Source organism: Lonchura striata, chromosome 4 (assembly GCF_050655825.1).
Source record: "Lonchura striata isolate lonStrDom1 chromosome 4, ASM5065582v1, whole genome shotgun sequence".
NCBI lineage: Eukaryota > Metazoa > Chordata > Aves > Passeriformes > Estrildidae > Lonchura > Lonchura striata.
The window spans coordinates 51,556,390-51,568,662 of NC_140706.1; the positions used below are offsets into that span (position 1 = coordinate 51,556,390).

The 12,273-nt window shown below is 38.3% G+C and overlaps 1 protein-coding gene across 24 annotated transcripts in view; it reads right to left on the reverse strand.

The window, feature by feature from the left end:
- Positions 1–12,273, reverse strand: part of BMPR1B (bone morphogenetic protein receptor type 1B) — a 228,445-nt gene that overhangs the window by 89,052 nt on the left and 127,120 nt on the right. The window lies entirely within an intron of this gene.

Consider the following 12,273-nt stretch of genomic DNA (forward strand, 5'->3'; position numbering starts at 1 on the left):
CACCAAATCACCACAAAAACTTGCTGTGGTCTGACCAGCTTTACTAATCTCTACTCACACATAAATACCATGGCATGTAATACAAAACTTTCTTATTTCCTGTGTAATCCTGGCATGGGGAAATGTTTGCCAGATTGATCATGATGAAAGACAGCTTTTTTTCCATGTCAGCTTTTCTTTTTTTCCTCTGTTGATCAGTTAGGAGGTGTTTCTGCACAGATCCAGAAAGCTGCTTCAGCCACCAACCAACCTGAACCAGGCATATTAATGCTTTTTTTTTTTTTTCACCATAACAGGCCTCACCTTCATGAAGAAACACCAAAAAGTCATGTTATTTTTGCATCTGACTCCTCTCTGCCATGACGGGGAGAAAATCTGTCTTTAGGAAGAGAATGTGAAGGGAAGGGGACCACAGTTCACCAGCACATCTGGCCTACCCATGCACACAGGGACTTTTGGGAGAGAGAAAATTGGGGTCTAGATTACAATCTGAGTGACTCAGCCCCTGCTGGTCACTAATTTTAAGTGAAGAATGAGTTTGTAATTCCAGGAAAAACAAATCAATAGCATGGATGTGCCGTCTGCATTTTCTGTCTCCAGTGATTACCTCTTCAGTGCTTCAAGTTTCTATGGGTGGTTTTTGTAGTCCTTTTAACATATCACCTTACGGCTGATCTTGGTCCCTTTAAAACCTCTGCAAGGGATTTCTCCAGATAGATGGAGTAGTTACCACGAGCCTCTTCAGTAGCTGAAGTAACATGACATGAACAGCTTAGTCCCCTCTTTTCTTTTTTGTTCTCCAGAGCTATCCAGCCATACTCACAAATAACTTTGTAAAGGAGGACCTGAGTGAGGTATTTGTCATTGGGGTAGGGTTGAAAAGCCCTCTAACCCTGCTAGAACACAGGCTATTGTAGAGGAGGCAGTTTTACCTGCTTCCTTCACACCTCTGTGTTTAGACAAGTTTAGAACATAAGGCTGAAAACTGACAAAATGCTATTTGAATATCCCAAGTCCTTCTCCATTAACTAAAAAGCTGTGAAATCAGTGACAGTATTTTGCTTCAGGGCTGATATGTGACAATTACTAAAATGATAGACTGAGATGTTGCTTTATGATGGATGCAACAAAGTTATTTGCACAGGATGAAAATATGGTCTCAAAGGTAGGGGCAAGCAGAGAACTATCTCAGAAGGACAGAAAGAGCTGGCTAGGGAAGAGGCCCTGCAGTGGTGTCCCACTGTGAAAGACGAGCCATCCACTGGCCAAATGTGGTCACTCTCAGTGGCCAGAGTGTTTATGACCTCAAATCCCAGCCAAATACTCCACAGAGGATAATCCTACAATAACACTAATATATACAATAAACTCACTAATATATACAATAAGCTCCCAGAAGTAACTAATCCTGCTTTTAAATAACTGACTGAATGAATGAATAAATAAATAGTTATTCCACTTGTGAAAGTCAGGCACAATGAAGAAGTGCTATTTCTCAGAACTGTTACCAAATCAAGATCTTCTTTCCATGTTTTCTTAGAGGCAATTGTTTTCCTTTTAAAAAGAAATATTTAAAAATAGGAGTCCAATTATTAAAGCATAGTCACCATAATGCTTAAACATTTTACTGCAACAAAGGATATTTAATTTCCAGGTTACATTTTGGTGCTGACAGCCTTCCTATAGCAGAGGGGAAAAAATATACTAAACAACTCCTAGGACAAAAATTAGATACACTGAGAATCTGGATTCAAAACCTTGGGAGTTTCAGATACTCATTACTCCATAAACCAAACAACTTCAAAATGTGTAGCTCTTGTTCAAAAGCTCCTGTGTTGCATAATTGAGCATCTTGATTCATTAACTTGGTAGTCTTGATCTTAATTCTTGATAAATGGACCCACAAAGGCCTTGACAACTCTGAGGGGTTTCTTTTGGTATTTTTTTCTCCAAAAACATTACTGAAGCAGGTAATGATAAATTCAAGGAAACCACTTAACAATACCTCAAACAGTTTAAATCTCCAGTAAGACTTTAGGACAGTCAGACCTTAAAAAAGGTCTTAAAACATATGACAAATAAATAAAAGTCAATAGGTAGCAGTATTAGAGATTCAGCTCAATATCCTCACAGATATTCAAAAAGGCATGAGCTTTCAGATCTAAGCCCTATCACGAATCAACTCCAAGCAAAAATCAACATGAAATATTGGCCTTGCCCAGTCGGCACTGGACACCATGTATAAAGGGATGTTAAGGAATTCAAATGGTCAAAGACGATCTTGCAAGAAAGAGTGGAGTTTCTACATAGAAGCTCTGCAACAGCTGCCCAAATGGATTCATCCTGGTATCACTTAAGAACATTGTTTCTTGTCAACAGTACAGTATCTACAGTGCCACTGTATTTGCCAGCTCCAAATAATAATTTTTTGGCGTGGAGTGGAAAAGGAATCATCTAAATGAATAATGTGCAACATAACCTAATGTCCATCAGTTGGGGTCAGTATCTGTGACAATTAACTTTGTCAGTAAATGGAGAAGTTATTAATTTTTATTGTTCTAAAGTGATTTGTAGAATTTTTAATGCAGGTTCTTCATTCCCTATACAACTGTATGGCTCTTTCCTACTGCTTAGTCTTTTTCACTCTACCACTTACTTGTTCAGCTGCTGATTTCCTATATGATATCCAGCTGATACATTATTTCCTCTGAACTACTGAATTTACGAGGCAGGAAAAACCAGAATTTCTTTAATACCCATATTCTAGATGGCAAGAGGAAAAATTGCTTCCTAAAAATCTTTTGGATGATTCACAGCATTCCTTTGTACATTATAAGCCTCAATTTAAAAATTATTATTCACAATCTACATATGAGACGCAAGTAGTTCAATTAAATGGGACTATTTGACAGCATTATCTCCTTGCTTTCACATCAGCAAAGCAGCAAACACCTATAAAATAAAGAAATGGACTTACCGTTTCAAGGCATCTGAGCAAGAATAGAATCATGTTTCAGGTGTGGAATTCCACGTTCGCAGAAGGCATTTCATCCTCTGTGGCATGAGTGATTTTTTATTCAGTTTCTAGCATGCATGCAATCCTTTCAAAGATTCCAAAACAGTCTTTGCAATTAAATTACTATTCTGCTATTGCTGACGCTCAGCAGAGGGAGAAGGATCGCTTTGAGAGACACTCAGGTCTTGCCACACTAAAACTTGGACAGAAATTCCTATATAAGATGATTCACATTCATAGTTAGATTTTCACAGATTAAATGCTACATTTTAGAAGTTTCTACCTCTAGTCTACAGAGTAATATGGAACAAATATTCATACTTTCCTGTGGCAATGTAGCAGTAACTAGGTCTGAAACCAAAAGGACTCTAACTAAGCTATGAAACCTGAGACTCACGAGGAATAGAGGTACTGCCAGAGCCACACCAGTTATTATACTCTGTGTATATTACAGACACCTCTCTAAAACCCAGTACCATAGCTTGAATTGTGAGTCTGTTACTTAGCACCCTATATCTATAATAGTTACAATCAGTACCAAAACCATGGAATTACCTGGGAATCCTTCACCCAAAGCCAGGCAGACAGAAATCCAATTAACTCCCCAAATAAGAAAGCTCGTCACATGTCTCAGAAGTTATTTCAACTCTCACATTGTTTTCATTTGACTCACAAACAGAGCTCAGCAAAACCTTGAAGCTATCACTACTCCAGCAAATGTGCTAATAAACCAGAAGAGTGGGGGCCCCAGACACAACTTTGAAGTCACCCCTTTATACAACGACATCTTAATTATCAAGAGAAGGAAAGGCACTGGAGTCAAACTTGCAACTGACACAATCTGTAAGGGCTAGATGCTGCTGAGCTGATCCTTAGTTCTTATGTTCAACAACAAGTTAGAGAAAAGACTCCTTTGGACCTCTTGAGCTTTTCAGAATTTCAGGTTCTTTTCCCGCTACTGTACATGGAGATATTTTTCTGCTTTAAACATCTGCAGTCTTGTACCTTAGAGATACAATTTATAAGATAAAATTCTAAGAATGTCTGTGATGTAGGCAAACCCTTGGATACATTTCCAGTTTCTGAAAAGTTTGGGGATTGCTTTTCACTGTGTTGCAGAAGTCCTTTCTATTACAATGATCATCCAATGCCAGAAAAGAGAACTGCAATTTCCTTCCCCTTGCCACATAGGCATTGCGGAGCACCCATACAGCAAAGGGACAAATAGCAGCAAGACAGCTTATGGCTGTGTCAATTTTATGTTTTCAGTCTGTTTTAATAATAAAAGCCATAGCTTTAGATAATCTCTTGAAAACATAGATGATTTGAACAGAAGAATTACTTTATTTCTTTTTTTCCCCCCTGCCAATCTGATTTTTTAAACTTCTCCAATTCAATGAGAATTAGAAACTTTATTTTGCTTTACTGCATTAAAACAGTTTTCTGTGACCGTTTGAGTGTGGACAGTAGGAATATTTGACAAAGAGCAATGATGGCGAGGCTAATGATGATGTTACAAATGCTGGCAGCCCTGGGCATCCATTCAGAGCACTGCAGGGGAATCCTGACAAGTTTGCCATCTTATCCTTCAATTTCCTGTTCAAAATGCTCATTCACTGACATCAATTTAAAAAAAAAATCTCTCAAATGGAAGTTTCTAACACATTCTTCATTGTAATTTCAGGACCTCATCTCCTGCATGTGAGCTGACTTCTTCAATGTGAGGATCCCAAACAGATTACTTGAGTGTTGTATGACATTATCTATTCACAGTGAACCACTGGCAGCTTTTTCAGTAGGAACAAAGAAAGGACCTCAGGGACAGCTGGAATGGGTAGGAAAGGATGAAGCAAATCCTACATTGCTGACATCTCACAATTTCCAAGTTCTCTGGACGTACAACAGTGATACTCACAGTGATACCTATCTATGGCACTAGTAAACACACCACGGGAAAATGAGCTGGATGTGTGGCTCCAGAACACAATGCAATAAAAACATCAATATAGCAGGGAAAAAACTATCTGCAACAGGAGAGACCTGAGGATCTGTGGAAATGCTGGGACAAATGCCACTGAAGAAGTGATCTTTTGTGCCACCCTTTTCAAATAAACATAAAGGAGCCATGAGTGCCACTATCAGTTCCCAAGTGACCTCATCTGAACACAGAAGGAATAATAATATAATTAAACTACTATCAAACATGTTTGGGTTTTTTTCCCTTTTAGATTCTTGTCAACTGTGTGCATTCCTATTACTACAAAAGTTTGACAGACTCCTTCAGCAACCTATCAGTAGTTAAATTTCAGCCAAAATTTGGATTCTGATTTCTGCTAGACTCCAGCTTGCCTTCTGTGTAGGCTCCAGAAGGAGAAAAGAAAAAAAAAAAAGGAAGTATATAATTTTCTCCTTGAGCAGCTGCCAGCAGAAGTGAGCTGTCAGGCCACTGGAGACAAGATGAGCACTTGATGTGAAATGTCCTCCAGGGCACAAGAAGCCTTCGTCATCTATCCTTCACCTTTGTATCCCTTTAAAATGTTTGTAAAACAAATGCTGTGTTTTGTTCCGGCTCCTGTGACTTTCTGTCCTGTTCTCTGGAATGTGAAGAGAACTTAGACAAAACATCAGGGAGGCACTTGGAGAAGGAGGGGACCTTAAAAGCCATGCAGCCTCCTCAAGGACTAGGCTTGCAATCCACTTCTGTATTTGCAGTTGGCATGAGAAATTTCCAATAACCATAATAAAACACACATTGAAACTGGCTGTGTTGTAGCAGAAACTTAAACTTCCAGCTCTGCATTCTGAAATCTGTCCTCAGTCAGAGAGTGTTAAAGAGTTGACCCTTGCTCATATTGCCTGAACTGACTTAAGATAAACAATGCTTTTGGCACTAGATTTTGTTTGCTTGCTTGAAATTTTTGTCAGGGCCATGGAGATAAACGAGCAATGAATTGATAAAGCATTACAGTAATGTGTTTCAGTGGTTAAATATTTTGGTTTTAGCTAAAATTATTTTAATCCTTAATGCACCTTCTGAACTGTTTTTAACTTAAAGTAGGAAAAGGTTTTGAAATGTCTTAACAGATAGGTTCTTTGTTTTAAAGGGGAAGAAATAAAAAAGACATTTCAAAATAAATGGCTTATGCCTTGAGGAGTGTTAATGAGGTAAGACATTTCCAAAGAGCCTGCAGAGTGACAATAGCACACGGTCTGTGGTGGTTCCACAAGTGCAGAACTGCCCCCAGCAGAGAACTCCCACTTAAATGGAGCAAAGCACAGCCAGGAGGGAGGGAGACAGAGAGGGGGAGAAAATGGGAGGGAGAGAGAGAAAGGAAGAGAAGGGAAAAAAACCCCAAACTGTTGCAAGTTCATGCACCCCTATTACAAATTCATTTTAATTAAACAAAGAGATTATACAGACATTGCTGACAGGGATTATCAAAATAGAATGGCGCCACCTGCCCCTTGCAGCCCAATTAATTAGCAGAGAATCTGAGGTGCCAATTATCACAAAGGAATAAGAAAGGATCAGTAAACACAGCTCATGATGAACTTGAAAATTAACTCTTTCAGCTCACAGCTAAGTCCCACAACCTCACATACAGACCTGATGCTGCTACAGCCTTCCAAAAGCCCCACACTGAAAAGACACAACAGGCTTCTCCAGATCCCTCTTTGCCACGGTTTTGTGAAGTATGACCCCTCCTGCTCTTCATGAAGTTCCTAGGGCACTTTTAAAAATTATGTCACTAAACTTAAATAGAAAAAGTAACTTAAGATTGAAAAGGCTCCTCAAAACAAAAAGACAGACTTCTGTGTTTTGAGGTACGTCAGAAAAATGTAGTTCATTTCTCATGACATACCAGAGAGTAGAATTCCAAGTACTGACAGATAAGAGGTAAAAGTTTTAATTTTCTAGGAACTAGGTATTGCTTATAGGTGCTTGACTACTTCTCTCCTTCCCCTCCCCTCCACTTAAGAATCTTCTCTGTCAAGCTCTTGGGTAGGATACCTCCAGAAGTAAAAGAATGCAAGTAGGAAGCCTCAGCAGCAGTAGCCAATTGCAATCTATTTTCCTGGGGAATCCAGAGTCTACCAGAGTATCCCAGAAATGAAACTTTTGGCTTTGGATCTATGCAGTGTGAGCCATTACCAAAGGCACTGCTGTGTCCAGTCTGCCTCAGCACTTGAACAAATGGCTGGTGGTGGTCCTAGAGAGGGAAGAGCTACTAACATTTGCCCTTCCATGGTATAAGTCCCATATCAATTTTAGCAGAACTTCCTCCTCCTTCTAGAAGGTTCAAAATAGTACCTGCCCTCAGCTGTGCCATAAAGAGGAATCAGTAAGTATCTCATGTGGGGGGACCTCAGGATTTTTTCCAGTTGTTGGAGGAAACACACTGAGGAATGACACCTTCAACTCCCCCTCCTCAAAAGAGTGATCTGCTGCCTCTCAGGGCAGGCAGTGCTAGCACATCTTATGCAAACTTGTAGTCACAGCTTAACCTTACTTCATGGTTTTCTGAATGTCATAAAAACAAATGAACAATGAGAAAAGCTATGGAAGCAAGAAAAGGCAACCGCTCCTTTTTTATTTTTTTTTTTTCTGTAAAATAGAATTTCTTTTAGGGAATGTTTGCCTTTCCACTATGCATATGCTCATTTTATAGTTATATTGACAGCTACTATAAGTATTATATAGAATTATTAACTTAGCTTGTAGAGCTAAGCAACTCAATACAAAAAGGATGGATGAATCCTCACTTATCCCAGTGCAAATTCTGTGATTATCTGTTATCTTTGCTGGATTTGAGTGTCACATCTGCAATTAAACCCCACTCATGTCTTTGTGCTATTTCTTCTCTATTGCATTTGAAATAGAAAAAAATAGTGGTTTGCATTGCAAACCATGTAATTAAATATCAGTTAGACAAAACCTGTATTGACTCAAATAAAGGGAAAAAATGAATCTTAGAAATTTGGGTTTTATGTCAACATTGTTCAATACTCTTGTAAATAAATATGAGAACGGAGTGCTATAAGAGTAGACTGAAGCACCTGTAGTGCAACTGGATTTAAATTAATCACACTAGTGATGTTGCATGATATATAATTACACTCCCATATCTATCTTGAGGACTGCAAAACAAAGTCTGAATACTTCAACAATGCAAACTGTAAATACAACAAGTTTAATAAGCAAATTTGCTTGCAATGCCAAGCTCCTCTTCTTTTCTAAAGTGCCTGCTGGATTGTTACTCAATGGCTTTATTGTTTTGGGATCAGAAAGCGAGGACTTCAGCTCTACAATGCACAGTTTGTCACCCTTTGGATAAAGGAGCTGTGAACCAGAGCAGCAGGAGATACTTCCATTGAACACAGTGTGCTCTGAAGAGTGGAGCACATGCTGGCAGAACTTGAAAGCCCTGAAATGCCAGCCAGTTCCTCCAGTTAAATTGGTGAGACCTCCACATACCTGTGGGGTGTGAAAAGACCCTGGTTCTCATCATTCTGCATTAGGATTGAGTTCATCTTATCAAATGGGCCTTTGAGCATATTGTGGAGTAATTTACCAACCAAAAAAATCATAACGATTTTCCACTTCATTTACCTCAACAGTAGCTACGTAATGTCAATAGTTTTAAACATTTAATTAGACACACCACGTGTTTTATGCTCTACTAATTACATAAAATTGTGCTCAGTAATTTTCTTCCCATTGAAACAAACCTTCAGCAGCTGTTAAAACACTAATTAGGTGAATGCTTCCACGCTGTGCGTTTGGCTGGATGCCGAGTGCATTCCTCCCGGTGGTGAGCGGGGTTTTTCCAGTGTCCATGATGCAACCCTGAACGCACGTCAATCTCTGCTGCACCACAGAACTGAGAGTGAACTCCAAACATTTATTTTGGCCCTCACCTTAGAAAACTAACATTATATAGATGTAAAACGCAACAGTTCAGAAAGCTGTTCAATTACACTGGGCTCTTATTTTTCTGTGTTTCCATTTTTATCTCCAAAGAGCAGCTAAATTTGACACAGAGTTTGTCATTTGCAATCTCCTATGAAATCAGCACTTTTTATTACACTGGAGCTGCCTTACAGATGTTATCTCACAACACAGTCAAAAATGCATTGCTGAGCCTGGTACAAATGAAGCTTTTTACTTAGATACTTAGAGTTATTTTGTTCCTGAATTGTTTTGAAAAGTTATGTGAACCAAAGTTATCCATGCATACAGTGGCAAGGGATGGGAAAATATTTTTGTTTTTGTTTTACACAAGAAGATAATTCAGAAAAGTTTTATTTATTTTAAATATCCTTGAGAAAGGGCATTCAAGTCTTACCATTTATAAGTTTGGTGATCCTAATGGCATCCAGAATTGAGTCAGTACCTCTGAATGTCTCAACTGTCTTCACTCAGAGCTTTAACTCCAGTAAAATCAGGTTCTCTTAATTAGTGACGAAGCCTATACAGCTGCAGGCCTAATCCTGGCATTCCTACAAGGACAGAGGCCTGGCAGAGGGGACCTGATTGCCAATAACAGGAACTGTCTGACAGTTCCTACCTCAGCAGTCCCCCAAACCTGCCCATGCCACTGGATTTTGCTTTTGACCACATCCTGATGATTCCAGACTCAGGATTTGTTCCTGAAGAATTCCTATAAGAAGAAATTGCCCATAATGGCCAGCCTCAGAAACACATATATATACTTTTCTCTACATATTTTTTTAATTGGACCATAGTGAGTGCACATAAAAACAAACTTCAAAAGAAAATAGGGGCTTTTTTTGCCTTTGACAAATTTTAAGCATTATCACCTGAGTATGCTCGCTGCTCCTACAGCCATGAAAATATGTTATATTACAAATTAATAGATTGTTTATGTTTTTAGTTAATCTCTTTTCTTCGCAGATTATGTTAATGAAACTTCTTTTTTAATAATTTCCAGCAATTGGAATCTGAGAAAGGATCTTCTAAAATACATTGCACCTGTGGACTTCCTTCTTTTATGGAAAATTAGGATGGACATGTCCTGGCTTCCTTTTCCAGTGGCATTAGGAACTGCATCAGGTGTACTGTTGAGTGTTTTTTATTTTATAACTTGCATGCTCTGAAGTAAGGAACTTCACCATAAAAAAAAGACACAATTCAAATCCATATACCACATCACTGAAAGAACAGGTCTTCTTAAAAGACAAATCCAAAACATAAAAGATGTTAAATTTCCATAATTCACATTGACCTCATGTACTTGTACAAATGGAAGATATTTTCTTAAAAAAAAAAAAAAAAAAAAAAAAAAAGAATTTGCTGGTTTTAGTGTCTGTATATAAATTCAGAATTTTTTTTTCTGTCTTGATTTATTTTGTTGAAAAAGCCCTGCCAGTGCAACCAGACCACACACAACCAAGAGGCATTTCCAGGTTAAAAAGAGCATTTTCCTGTTTTCTGGAGGTTCCCAGTTTAGCCTGTTTCCTAATCCTTTTTCAGGTAGTAACATACCTGTACAAGGTGGGTAAAGGGAGGTATAGCTGAGGCAACATTAACATGCTAAGTGATTTTCCTTCTTTCAAACAGTCCCTTCACATAAGAGATAGACTGTAAATCTTCATCAATTAATAATACTGAGATATAAGACAGGATCAAATGGAAGCTGTATTAAATGTATCTGTGGATGAAATTTCAAGTTCTCTTCTCACACAAGACCCACAACACTTTTCCTAGTACTAAGGTGTCATTGAGTCTTACCATTAAATTCTTGAGTCCTAATGCAGAGTTCCCTTCCTGAACTATTCCTTTTACAAATCAAAATAGCAAATCTAGTGTTTGTTTTCCCACCTTGCAGGATAAAACATCCCCATCAACCAATTCCAGCAGGCTGATCTAGGAAAATGTCACCTAAACAAGCTGATTGGTGTCCTGTTACTGCAGGAAAAACAAATAAATAAACAAACAAACCATAGATCTTTTTTGTGCTGTTAGAAATGAAAATGTAAGTACTTTTAAAAAATAAATTGGGGGTTTCATACTTGTGAAAGGGAGGAATTAATCTAAGATGTATTTCTGATAAATATTTAAATGGGATGAGCATGGGCACTTGCCATCTATTTGGAAATTTAATTTAGTACATGATGGCCACTGTGTTTTCTTCTACTGTTGTGTGGACTTGTTCAATGTATGAGGATATTCTGTAAGGACAAGGATATATTTATTTTTACAGGCATAAAAAACTGTGAAGATTCAGTCACTTAAGTCTTCTTCCAAAAAATGATAGTAGAAATTACACAAGTGTGGAAGAATTACACTGTACACATGTTGCTCTCTTCTGTAGCCAGTCATTAAGTTTGGAAAAGACTTCTAAGATCATTGAGTCCAGCCAATAACCCCACACTTCCAAGGCTACCACTGAACTATGTCCCTAAGCATCTACACATTGTTGAGCAGTTTCAGGGATGTGTATTCCACCACTTCCCTGGGTAGCCTGTTCCAGTGCTTGATCACCCTTTCAATGAAGACATTTTTGTTCATATCTATCAAATCTACACCTCTCCTGGCACAGCTTGAAGCCATGTTCTCTTGTCCTATCACTTGTTACCTGGGGCCCCCACCTGGCTACAGCCTCCTTTTAGGTAGCAATCACATCAGGTGGCCACAACCTTTCACACATAGCTCATTTCCTATTTATTCCTTTTTCCTGCACGAGACAGTTGCACTCACCTGCCTCAGCCTGAGAACTCAATTATTTCCTTTTTACAGCAAAGTACAGGGTGCTACAGGGTAATTTTCCCTTTCCAGCTTCCATATTTATTTCACGGAAACTTCCTTGATCAACCACATTCATGTTCTTAGAAATATGTTCATTTCAATAAAAATGACTTGCTGTTTTATGGAAGTTGAAGGCCAATGACCCAAATCCTATAAATCATTAAAAATACTTTCTGCCATAGAATCCTAACTTGCTTTTTTCTCAGTAGCAGAGAAAGTATTTTACTATAAAAAGTTACATTTTTGCCCACACTAAAAATTCTGCATTAAAAATACACTAAATGAGGGACAGATGTTCAAAACAGCAGACCTACAATGAAGTATTAAATATTGCTGGCACAGGGTGCCCTTTGGTACAGTTTAGTCTCTTTTTGCAATAGGCATGTTTTCACAGCTGTAAAAGCACCAAAAATTACTGTCTTTGCTCCAATATTAATATATAAATCTACTAAAAAATACACCAGACTGCTGAACAGATTAAACCATT